The sequence below is a fragment of the Ornithorhynchus anatinus genome, chromosome 6, assembly GCF_004115215.2.
Source record: "Ornithorhynchus anatinus isolate Pmale09 chromosome 6, mOrnAna1.pri.v4, whole genome shotgun sequence".
NCBI classification, from domain to species: domain Eukaryota; kingdom Metazoa; phylum Chordata; class Mammalia; order Monotremata; family Ornithorhynchidae; genus Ornithorhynchus; species Ornithorhynchus anatinus.
The window spans coordinates 30,943,684-30,956,624 of NC_041733.1; the positions used below are offsets into that span (position 1 = coordinate 30,943,684).

The following is a 12,941-nucleotide window of genomic DNA, read 5'->3' on the forward strand; positions in this document are numbered from 1 at the left end:
AAGGGAAAATCATATCCAGCCAAGGCTAAGGGGAGGTCGTTGCCCTTCTGATCCTCACCTCATCAACCAACATGTAACCTGTGGACTTGGGTGTAAGCCAATCTGCATGACTCTGGGAATCTCCGTGACAACCTCTGTTTAGTTTTCCAAAACAGATGGGACAAAAAAGGCAGAAAAAGGTAACCCTGAAACCCTTTTTTTTTTTTTGGTATTTGTTAAGTGCTTATTTTGTGGCAGGCACTCTACTAAGTGCTGGGGTAGATTCAAGCTAATTGGCTTGGACACAGTCCATGTCCCACATGGGACTCACAGTATTAATCTCTATTTTACAGGTAAGGGAATTGAGGCACAGAAAAGTGATTTACTCAAGGTCACAAGGCAGGTAAGTGGCAGAGCTGGAATTAGAACCTAGATCCTTCTGACTCCCTGGCCCATTCTCTATCCACGCTAGTCCATGGATAGTCCATGCTGCTTCTATCTTACTTTATATTCCGTTCATAACAAAACAGAGTCTTAAGGTCACCCCAAAAATCCTCTTTGTGGAACCTAGAAGAACCTGTATAGATGCTGAGCAGGTTGCTAGTTGCACTCTTGACAGCTACAACACACTGCTCCAGAATCACTCCATTCCCCTCCCAGCTGCTCGAAAACATGGACCCTGCTCCCGAGTCACAGGGCTAGAGTGGCCACTGTCGGGTCACTGGCCACAGACACCTGAGATGGTGTATGCATTTGCCAGACACACAGCATAACGTAATGACATCACAAGTACCATTGTGGAGAAGTTCACCCAGGTGCACCTGAACCAAAAACATTTTTCTGCTTGCTGGGGGTGGCAAGAAAGGAATCCTGCCACCACTGGCCAACTTCTCCAGCTTGCGCCAAAGTTGTCCAGTGATGACCGTAAACTCAATCTGGGCAGGGAATGTATCTGTTGTATTTGTACTCTCCCAAATGCTTAGGACTAGTGCTCTGCATACAGTACGTGCTCAATAAAACAACTGACTGACAATGTACAGTCACTGCACGGCCTGCTGCTTTCCCAGTAAACGTGACAGTCACTTCTGAGCCACGGGGTTCAGCAGCAGGAGCCAAAGTGAAGGGAGACTGGGCACTTAAAACGAAAATATGAGTCTTAAAAGCACCAATGCCACATGAATAGTGAAAAAGGAACAGACCAGATGAAAATCAGACTGTCCAGTATAAAAGGCTACCAACAAAAGGCTACTCGATCTTTAAGAGATCTGCACATTTCTGGTACAAAAGCCTCTTATAAAGAAATCTTGAAGCTGTAAGTGCATTTAAGAGTGTAGCACTCAAGGGTACTATTTGGTACAGATTACTGACAATGCTAGCACATGGTGGGGGGTGCTTGATTTAATGGATGTTTATCAGGAATAATAAATGCGTAACTCCCATAGTTTGGTTACCTATGACTCAAATGCAATATATGTGTATTCGCTATATTGGGTTGAATATGTTCAACCTAATATAATAGATAACTTATTTCAAGAAAATTCTGATATCCAAAATTATATATCCTTAAAAAATATACTTCATAAGAATATTTAAGTTCTTCACCACCAGAAAACAGAATATAGAATTTATACATTAATACAATGAATTTCAGAATGCATGTTTTAATTGTGAAACAATATAGTCTTAGCTTGAACTTATCTCCTTGCTTGCTGTCTCTATATTGATTCAGAGGGCTATTAATGCTAAGTTTTAGAGTTTTATTGGATCTACAACTTGATTTACCTTAGGTAAATTGGCTTATGTTTTCAATGTCCATAAATTGCTATGCAGGTACTCAGAGAAGGCAGTTCTCATACATTAGGTATTTATGCTGGGTTAATCAGCATGGTGAGTTCCTTTGTGGGTGGTTTAAATTCTTTTTTCACTCTTAGAATCCTGAAGTTACGATCCATAACATAGGTCTGTATTCAAAGTAGGTAAAAATATAGCAGAACAATTTACACTTTCAAAAAAAATGAAGGGGGAGAGGAGGTAAGAAGAGGAACTGTTTTCCTGTATCTCCATTAAATACAGAAATTTTCTTGGTAAAAATCTATCCCCCTTATAAAAGTTGTAAGAACATTTTACCGCACCCTTCAAGCAATGCAACAATTACATTTCACATTTGAATATTTCAAACTCATATTTTCAGGCAAAGAAGAACAGTGGATGAAATATGGATTTTACATAATCATCAGTACTATAAGCATATAATAAGCATGAGCATTATAAGTGCCAACCTTTAGCGTCAACCCCCACCTCTCCTCCAAGTCCACTTTCCTATTTTAAAATCCTCCCACATACATATTCATTGACATTCATAGGTTACCATATTGTCCAGATTTTTTTTTGGTCTTATATCTCCAGAGTATCCTATCCATCCTGACTTTTAGTTCCTATAAATCCTCCTTCATTTCTGAGCCTCTTCTACCCATGCAAAGTTTGGACCTCTCCACGCTCCCCTTTTTGGTAATTCTCTTCTAATTCCGCTTTACAAGCCTTTCATTTCTTCCTCTATTTGACTGAAGTTACCTATCTCTGCTCTCCATTGCTTCTCCCCTTCTGCTTGACTGATGAGAGGGGAAAATATTCAGTGATGCAATTGTGACATCAGAGGCAAGTCACCTTTCCTTTTCCCATTTATTTGTTTAGGCAATCATGACATGAAATGATCAAAAATGGGAAAGCAAGGGTAGAGACTCAAACCAACAGAGTAACTGAATTTATTGCCAGAGCATTATTCTGAGGAGTGTACAACTACACTCTACAGGTTAGACTTTATTTGTAGAATAATTAACTAGAAGATTTTGTACTACCAAATAGTCTATCAAATGGACAGCTTTTAGGTGAGTGCAATACGTGGGTAACTATGTCAATGAGACCTTTAAAATCAGTATTTCATGATAAGGTATATCAATTTAAACAACTTAAAGAGTTTTTCTTCTGTAGCTACTTAGTTCTAATTTATTAATTTCTAATTAAAAAACACACAAAATAACTTCAAAACATTGGGCGAGCTGAGTTTCCAACAACATAGGCACCAATAAACCGTTTATTGAATTATGCAGATAACTGCAACTCTAACTTTTCACTTGAATAGAATACTCTTCTATTCTTTGGATTCATAACTACTCAGGGTCCATGATATACATGTAAAAATGGCATTTTATATTGAATGTAGAAAACACCTCCAAGTATTCACTAGCCAAGGTCTCCTAAATCTGATTCATGGAAATAATTTTGATATAAAACAACAAGAGAAGGGAAGTCATACTTAATATACTTTCCATAAATTGTTTATGCTACTTTTGGTGAAGTTAGCCTACGTGGAGAAGACATTTACTGCTTAATTTGCAGGAATACTTCCTCTTTTTTTCATATTTTAAAGAAGCACTAAGATTTCAGTTGAGTTTCTAACTATCCTCGTATTAAAGGGTAAAACTCTAATTCTATATGCAATCTCAATTGGGAGTAGGAAATTTTGGAATCTCGCAGGAAAACAATGACAGAGATAAGATCATGAATGGTAAGCATATAAAGAATGGAAGATGTTTCAAAAGGGAGCTTTTATTGTTTCTTGTACTGCAGCACATTGTCTCTCAATATGATTAGTTATCAGTCTCAGTTATCAAAAACTGGTATGAAATAAAGCGTTTACACAGTTATGCTTCATTGATGTCGGCTAGGGGAGCATGAAAATCTCTATGAAGGTGGGTAATTGATGTGTAAATCAGAGCTCAATCACTCTGTAATAGAAACGGTCCCACTGAAAGTATGCTTGTTGAACACTACTGTAAAGATGCATAAAAAGAATGGCGAGGATCTAAAAAAAACTTACTTGTTAAAAATAATGACAACTTGTGCACTTTTCTCTTCAAATGCAAGTTCCTGTCAGAAATGCTTGCAACCCAGTTGTGACCAATATATTGTGATATTCCTGTTCTAATTAATGGGTTCTGTTTTCTTGAAGTGTGTGGGGCCCCTGTTATGGATATTTAAGTACCAAATTAAAAGAGCACAGTCTTTTTTTTTTAAGGATGGCACATGGGACATCAGTGATTGAAATCTGGTTAACTGTGTGTTGTAGGAATACCTCATATTGTTATTACAGTCCTCACGACAGTTTGCAATTGTTACACCAACGCAGCGAAGCAATTATGCCAAACACCTTGAGCTACACTATTTTCTGCAAAAGAGAACTGTAATGTGAAACAAAAAGTGATTAAGCCTTATGTAATGCAGATCACTTATCCAGATGCCGTTTTTTTTTAAGTGAACAAATTCAGCAGGCACTAATCTCATCAGGTGATGTTTGACATATACTATTTCTGCTGATTAATACAGATCCTAAAGAGTCAACAAAGATCCTTGCAGTCTGTGAAAAATCTTCTTAAATCCAGTTCCCTAGCCAGTCCTAACGTACTGACCTAAGCTTCGATGAATTTATGTACATGTGTGTGAAATTCATTAGCGTGTCTTGGCACTAGATAAATGGCATCCAGTATAAAAGATCTGGATTAGAGGGCTGATGGGGGGCTGAGGAAGGGGGGATGAGGGGGAGTCCCCTGCTGTGCTAGTGAGGGGCTCTGATTGCTCTGAGGAACTGGGTAAAAGAGGCTAGTCTGGCTTTTGACGGTTTTCAGAATCTCTATGTACTGCAGATGCATTTTTTTCTAAGTCTTTTTTCTCCGCAAAAATTATGTTATAAAGTGTGCTGTATTCATGCACCTTGAAATCTGATACTTTTGAATTGGATATGATTTACAAGCTAGCAGTCAGAGAAAAAACTAGTAAGCCATGATAACTTCAACAGACCTTTTCTAAAAAAAATTCCTTTGCAGCCCTATAGTTGGTTCTGTGAAACATTTGCATACCAAAACTCAATTAGCTTCATAAAACTTGTCCTGGCCACACCCAACTCCAAATCTTCCATAATTTTTGCCTCTTTATACCAACAGATGAAACACACATAAGTGCCTGACTATAGTGAAACACTGAGTTCACCCCCTCAATGTACATTGCCATGAAAATCAATTTAAAAAAAACCAGAAGCCAGAAGAAGTTTGTATATTCAAAGTCTAATTATTTTTGCTACCTGATTCTACCTAATTATCATTAGGAATAATGCTCTGCATTATTTTAGACTCTGAGCACTTAGGTCAGTACATATTTTCTTACCATTGTATTGCATAATTTGTAGAATGTTGATCAATAATGTGGAATATGTTGAGCTCTATTTGTATAATAAGCTTAATGTGTTTCCACAAAATACACCATATGGAGTCATTGTACAGTACATTATGAATGTATTAATACTAAAACTCAATTGAATATCACTGATGCATAATAGTCATTGGACTAATAAAAATTTTTATGATAAGTTAGCTGCTATACCTGGTGGTCATTAATTTTTAAACAATGAATATCACAACCACATTACTTTTATATTATAATGAAACATCAAAAAACCTTAGTCCATATTCTATTTGCAATGTAAAATTTATTTCCAAATTTTAAGACTTGCAAATTGCTGGAACCAAACATCAATAATCAATTAGTATTTAACATGCAATAAGTGCCTCACTAAATCTAACCTCTGTGCAATTTCGGGACCTGTTATTCAAGAACTAACTAATCTTTCTGATTAGTTTTTTTTTGTTGTTTGTTGTGTTTTTTTTTTGTTTGTTGTTTTTTTTTTTTAACATAAGCCACTGACTTTATTCCCCTTCATTTTCCCATTCTGTTCACATTCCATGTTTGGAACTCTTGAGTCCACTAATAATTCCTTGTAAAACAATGCCAGCCACCCTGTAGTGGGAATTAAACTGAAGCTTCTTAAACAAAAAAGGATAATAATAGGTTAATAACAGGTCAACTAGCAGCATTAATCAGTGGTATTTACTGAGTGCTTAAGGTATGCAGAGAACTGTACTAAGCACTTGAGAATGTACGATACAAAAGCATCAGTAGACAAGTTCTATGACCGCAAGGAGCCCCCAGCAGTTTTTCACTTTTTTTTCCTCTAAAAAATTAATTTACTAATACCTCCATTACAGCATGTGAACATGAACTGTGACAGTTTTCTTCACAGCAAAAATCCAATCTAATTCAAAATTTAATATACTCTGCTTTCATTTGACAATTTCAGATTCAACAAATAAAAGATGCACAACCTATTCAAGTGTTGATCCAGCATCCCCTTTACCCACTTGAACAGTGTTAGAAGCTTAACATAATGCAATGTTACTAAGAGCCTGATTGATTAAGGAATAGTAATAATAATGGTATTTGTTAAGTGTTTACTATGTGCCAACCACTGTTCTAATCGCTGGATAATTGTGGTATTTGTTAAGCGCTTACCATGTTCCAAGGATTGTACTAAGCACTGAGGGAGATACAAGTAAATAGTGTTGGACACAGTCCCTGTCCCACATAGGGCTCACAGTCTTAATCCCCATTTTACAGATGAGGTAGCTGAGTCCCAGAAAAGTAAAGGGACTTGCCCAAAGTCCCAAAGCAGACAAATGACAGAGTGGGGATTAGAACCCATGACCTTCTGCCTCACAGGCCTGTGCTCTAGCCACTACGCCATGCTAAACAGCATGTCACTGAAACATGTAAGTTATTTCCATTAAGTGGAGTGTACCGCAGAATGACATATAAATAGAAAAAAAGGAGATGGTTAACTTCAAGCTCAGTTGCTACAAATTTAATTCTAATTGAACAAATGCTTGGTATTAGCCTGATCAATTGCTCTTGCTTCAAAAGATAAATATGTGCATTTCAAGGAAGTGCTCAACAAGGTTATATATGCACTCACACATGCATGCAGTTAGGCAGTTTATTAAGTCTCACAAGAATGCCAGATATATTTAAAATGCATAGATACAGCACACACTAGTTTGTCAGGTTCAGTGATTGTAATCTCATATTTTACTCTGTATTATACTCTTCTAAGATAATGTAATTAAAGGCCCCACATTGTTTGTTGGGTTTTTTTTTTTTTTTTAGCAAAGTGCTTACTACCACTCAAAGTATATAATCATAAAGTTCCAAAGTAGGTCCAACAACGGAATTATTTCTTATTGGAATGAAAATAGCTTATAAGGTCTTTTACCCTGCCAGACATAACGCGATAGGTGTTTGTCTCAAGGTAAAGTGAATCCCCCTTGTCCTCCTTCCAATTTAGCCTCGCAGAATTTCTAGGGTGGATCCATCATGTTTATAAGGTAGGAGGAAATGTGTGGTTAGTCATTTATAAAGTCCTACACTCCACGTATTATCCAATCAATTTTATGGATTAATAGGTTGACTGTGACATTGCAACAATAGCTGATTACAACAGTAGCTCATGACAATACATCTTCTAACCAAGTGTTAATGTTCATTTGATAGACTCCATGCATCTATGCATAACTTTATAGTAATTAAGATAAAAATGTGAAAACAAGAAAAAAATAGACCTTGAATAAGAGACAGAAACTGAGCAAGAGTGAGCACTTGGAGGTGCTGCTTGATTTTAGCTATCTGACCATTGGCCCCAGGTACCAAAATTTAAATGCACAAACTTTACATACCAATAATTATGGTATTTGTTAAGAACTTACTATGTGCCAAGTACCGTTCTAAGCACTAGGGTAATCAGGTTGGACATCTTCGCTGTCCCAAATGGGGGCTCACAGTCTTAATCTCCATTTTACAGATGAGGTAACAGGCACAGAGAAGTTAAGTGACTTGCCCAAGGTCACACAGCAGACAAGTGGTGGAGTCAGAATTAGAACCCATGTCCTCTGATTCCCAAGCCCGTGCTCTTGTCACGAGGCCATTCTATACTGTAAACTCCTCATGGGCAGGGAATGTGTCTCCCAACTCTGTTATATTGTAATCGCCCAAGTACTTAGTACAGTGCTCTGTACTCAGTAATGTGCTCAATAAATACCACTGATTTGATCAATTGATCTACTGGAATCTCCCTTTTCACTCGAGTACTTTTCACTTATCAAGTTGGTTGGGAGCACTTCTCCAGGTCACAAAGAACCCAGGTAGAAAATATGATATATACAGAGCAACTCTACCCACGTTTTAGAAATGTTTGTGTGTCCAACCCTATTTGCTTGTAGTCACCCAGTGCTTAGGCCTGGCACATAGTAAGCACTTAATAGTATTATTAGTATTATTATCAATAATAATAAATTGCCATGTATACATTTTTCCCTTCTCGGGGCTAGCTGACCAAAAATACTTTGGATCTGTTTAATGTAATTTCAAGAAAAAGAATGTCCTATATTAAATTTTTGTTTGGCAAACTGTGTTTTTTTTAATACTACATGATATAACATGTGAGTATTAAAACGTACATTTAACAAGTTGAGTTGTATGCACTGGAATTGGGCTGCTCTCAAACTCTACATTATTTTCCAAGGAAGACCAATTTTTGTGCACCAAGGCAGCTCTTATTCTGCTTCAAGAATTTTAATGTGATTTTATTTACATTTTAAATATTAAATAAGGCTTTCATGCAGTTCTTAAGTTTGCATGAAAAGCAAATAATCATAGTAACAATAATAATTGTAGTATTTGTTAAGCACTTACTATGTGCCAGGCACTGTTCTGAGCACTGGGTAAATACAAGGTAATCAGGTTGGACACAGTCCATATCCCACAAAAGGGCTCATAGTCTTAATCCCCATTCTACAAATGAGGTAACTGAGGCTCAGAGAAGTGAAGTGACTTGGTCACACAGCAGACAGGTGGCAGAACCGAGATTAGAACCCAGGTTCTTTTGACTCCCAGGCCTGTGCTTTATCCACTAAGCCACGCTGCACATGAAAATTAGATTTGAGTCTCTCACTTCGGGGCTTCCTTGGCTATGACAGTCACTTTTCACTAGGGTGATACAACAGTTGACAGATTACAATAACCCTGACTGCTCCCTGCCAGTTGGGAGGGGACGACCCCTTCTTCTCTCTAAAGAAACTTTTTTTTTTTAATCAAAAGCACTTCTTTGCACAGCAGGAAACATTTTCTCATCTGTCTTCACGGATGCATGTAGAATTAGCCTGTATGTATGGACCTATTACATTTTTAGGGTGATAGCGTATTTTAAAGAATTTCATTTCGTGCAGGGCCCCACTAACTTTGAAAAGCAGATTGTACTCAGGCAATAATGGCATGAGGTGATTAGAACAGAATAGAATTTGGTTTTATATTAGCACCTTTCATACTCAAGTCATCCCAAAGTGCTTTACAATAATGGGCTTGAAACTGAGGGTGCAATGACAGTAGAGGCCAGTCATTATACAATAGTTTACACACAGCCTTGTCTAGTTTAGCCCCTTGAACTACCAAATGCCGGAACTCAATACGGAGTGCATTTTCCTGACATCTTTCGAATCAAGCTGCCCCAGGGTGAAAATTCCCATCTGGACAAGGCAACAGAGCCTGTTTCTCAAACAGGTAGCCTCTCTCTTCACTCCTCAACCGATAACCGCGTTATCTCTCTAGTAGCAATGAATCCTAAGTCTGACCTAAACCCTGAACCCCATGATGTGCCCAGAGGTAAAAGGCTATCAGAGGAGCCAGACTCAAGTCTGTTAATACATGATAAAGCTGGAGTTCTACGCTCCAGTACCACATTTCCCACTCCTATGCTTGGCCCTTTTGCTAGAGTGACATGGCTTAGTGTCCACCTGGAGTCATAAACTTATTCGGGTAGTAAGAACTGGTCTGGAATTGGTGGTAAATTCGTGAGAAAGAACCTCTCATTTTCATTTTCAGCTAATCCTCATGCTTCATTTCTCTCTTTAAAAGGTGTACGCATTGACTATGTCGGCTGATCTGAATCTTTAGCGTTCAGTGTGCATTTTGCATTAGACCGGCTTTCACAAAAATACGGAGTTTCTTCCCATAAAAGAATCCCCCAAGGTTTGAATAACACATCTACTTACTATACGGCATGGAAATGAATTTTAAAAACAGTTTATCAATTTCAATCAACTGATAATAACAGGCAGATTAATGATGCAATTAACTAAATATTTGTTTGTTTCCAAGTCTCAATTCATTATAGTAAACTAACAATTTTCCACTTGAAAGCATTATGCTGCTGCTGCTATAATGTTAGATAAAAGAAGTTTTAACTTCTGCTGGCCAAAAACATGCTCTTATAACAATATTCTTTGAATTGAAATTCTCATTTCTATGTTTGTCTCCAATCTTACAAATCATTTGGATTTTGGAAATTGTCATTTTAGGAGCATTGGTTAAAACTCTCCCTAAAGAAATGCCCAAACACCTAGTACAGTGCTCGCACCCAGTACGCGCTCAAAAAATACTACTGAGGAATTGAAAAGGTAAAAAAAAAAATCACAATCTAAAACATTCAGTTTAAACTTGGACTGAACTCTTCCCTAACCAATATTCCCTATGGTATTGTCCACTGGTTTAAAGGTACATTTAGAATGATACTTTTACATTTAGTATATAGTAAATGTATCTCAATATATTCCACATTACAATAATTCTACACATTATCAAAAACAAAAACTCTCCATCCAAAATCATTTTTGTTGCCCAAAGTGTTGGAAAAGGTTAGGGTAAAGCTGACATCTAGCATAACAATAGGTGTCTGCTAACGGCCCTAGGGTTGGTTTCCACAGTGAACTCAACCTTTCAGCACTGTGCAGTTGTTATTTTAGCCAGGAAAAAAAAGTGTCAAAATCTTAGTGGAACTGCCACTGTCTTTATGGCAATTTGCATATCATTATCTACAATTTTGTGACTCTGCTTGTAAAGGCACATTTCACATCTACCTTAACCTTCTTGGAGAGTTTCAACATTTTAATTACTGCTTTTGCTCAGATGAGGTCATGCCTCGACAACCAAGGGAGACTCCAAGCATGGGAGAGCTGCTGTCCAATACAGGAGTTAAATACACTTTTGACTGTGACCCATGAGCCACTAGGCACAGTGACTTTCACAGAAATGTTTCTGTCTGATGACACTGATTTCATATTTTCTGTTACATTTTGAATTATGCACTCCGAGGAGTTGGCTTCTTAGTAACCCAATTTGATTGTCTTTTCAAAATACATTTGTTTTAAAAAGGATCATGGGTAAATGAAATTGTTTATTTTCCTTTTGGAAAAGCTTTGAGAAAAAAAGGAATATTAATGAAAGAGGGCTGGAAACATATCTTCTCTATGGACCATAATGTTATTTTTAAAAAAACCCACCTAGCATCATTACCATTACTCAGTGAACACTCAATCCATTACCTTGCTTTCCACTGTCACCAGCAAATAAGAATAGCAATTTTGGAAATGTCATGCTATCCTGACTCCGGACCAAACATACACCTCCTCTAATGTGAGATGTGCCTGGCTGAAGTTTACTGCCTTTCAGGGTAGGCCAAGAGTCCTCAGTTATTAGTAGAGGGCTTCCATGATGGCTACTACAGTAGGGTTAGTAAAATCACCATCTTTCCACATGAGGAAAGGAAGAGGCTGTTCATAAATATTTCGAAAATAAAGACAAAGGAAAATTCCACTAGATCTGTTGAAGAACATGCAACCAATATGAGTATTTTCTAGGAGTTAAAAATCAGCAGTCGCAAGATTCTGTCAGGAACTGAATTGAGCTTCCATGTCCAAAAGGTGGTAACAGTATTTCATGGGATGAAGTGCCTGAAAGACAGGCCATGGTAAAATTATATGCTTTTTAACCTCATTCATCACTGAGAGACGAGGAAGAACAATGATATTACAAATCAGGAAAATCACAATTCTTTATGAATAAAAAGGAAGGCCTTTTTCACCAATTTCACCTGTAGATTTCAGCTCATTATTTATAGATGGCATAACTGCCTCCTTTTATATGTGTCCCCATTACAAAATACAAAATGAGGCTTGAGAGCTTTTTAAGTCTGTGTCATGCCCTTGAAGGCGGTCTTGAATGGTTGTTTGGGATTTGCGTGTGTGCCCTTGTGTGAACCGTGAGCTATTAGCAAAAGTATCCAAGTATTCCACAGTACAGCGATTCTCTACAGTGCTGCCAAAATGGAGGTTCTGGGAGTACTCATAACCACTCATCACTCTTGAAATGGCAACCACCCACTACGCCTGGGCCCATGGTAGCAAATGCAAGCGGGGAAATGATTTTACTACAGCTCTGCCGTGCTCCATTTTTCTCAACTCCTCGCTCTCTTTCATTCTCACTGCTAAATCCTGACGGTCCTAGATCAGCCCCTTTCTCCGCCCAAACCGCTACCATCCAGTACAAAGTCTGTTCATATCACACTTGGACTGTTTCATCAGCCTCCTCACTGGTCTTTGAAATACTCAATCAGCTCTCTCCCAGCATGGCTCAATGGAAACAGCCTGGGCTTGGGAGTTAGAGATCGTGGGTTCTAATCAGGGATCTGCCACTTGTCTGCTGTGTGACCTTGGGCAAGTGACTTCACTTCTCTTGGCCCCAGTTACCTCATCTGTCAAATGGGGATTAAGACCATGAGTCCCATGTGGGACAACCTAATTACCCTGTATCTACCCCAGTGCTTAGCAAAGTGCTCGACACATAGTAAGGACTTAATAAATACCATTATTATTATTACCTAACTTTGATGATCTCCTACTTACAATCCAGCCACACACTCTGCTCTAACAGCAACCTACTCTTTGGATGTCCACCTCATCTATTCCACCACCGGCCCCTTGCTCATGTTCTCCTTCAGGCGCGGAACTTGTTCCCCCTTCATAGCTGACAGCCCACCACTCTCTCCACCTTCAACACCCTCTTAAGATCCCATCTCCTCCAAAAGGCCTCCTCAGACTAAGCCCTGTATTTCCCCTTATCGCACTCCACTCTGCGTCTACTTTGCAATTGGTTACGTACCCCTTAAGGCTCCTCGATGCTCATCCCATCCC

At 38.2% G+C, this 12,941-nt stretch overlaps 1 protein-coding gene across 5 annotated transcripts in view; it reads right to left on the minus strand.

The window, feature by feature from the left end:
- The window catches only part of AFF2 (AF4/FMR2 family member 2), a 626,935-nt gene that overhangs the window by 327,921 nt on the left and 286,073 nt on the right, over positions 1–12,941 (minus strand). The window contains exon 1 of one of the 5 annotated variants that reach the window (XM_029067286.2): positions 1,762–1,869. The exons of the other annotated variants lie outside the window; for them this stretch is intronic. The gene's annotated coding sequence lies outside the window, so the exon portion shown is untranslated. Of the gene's footprint in view, positions 1–1,761; positions 1,870–12,941 lie in introns of those variants that run through there. 5 annotated transcript variants of the gene reach the window in all.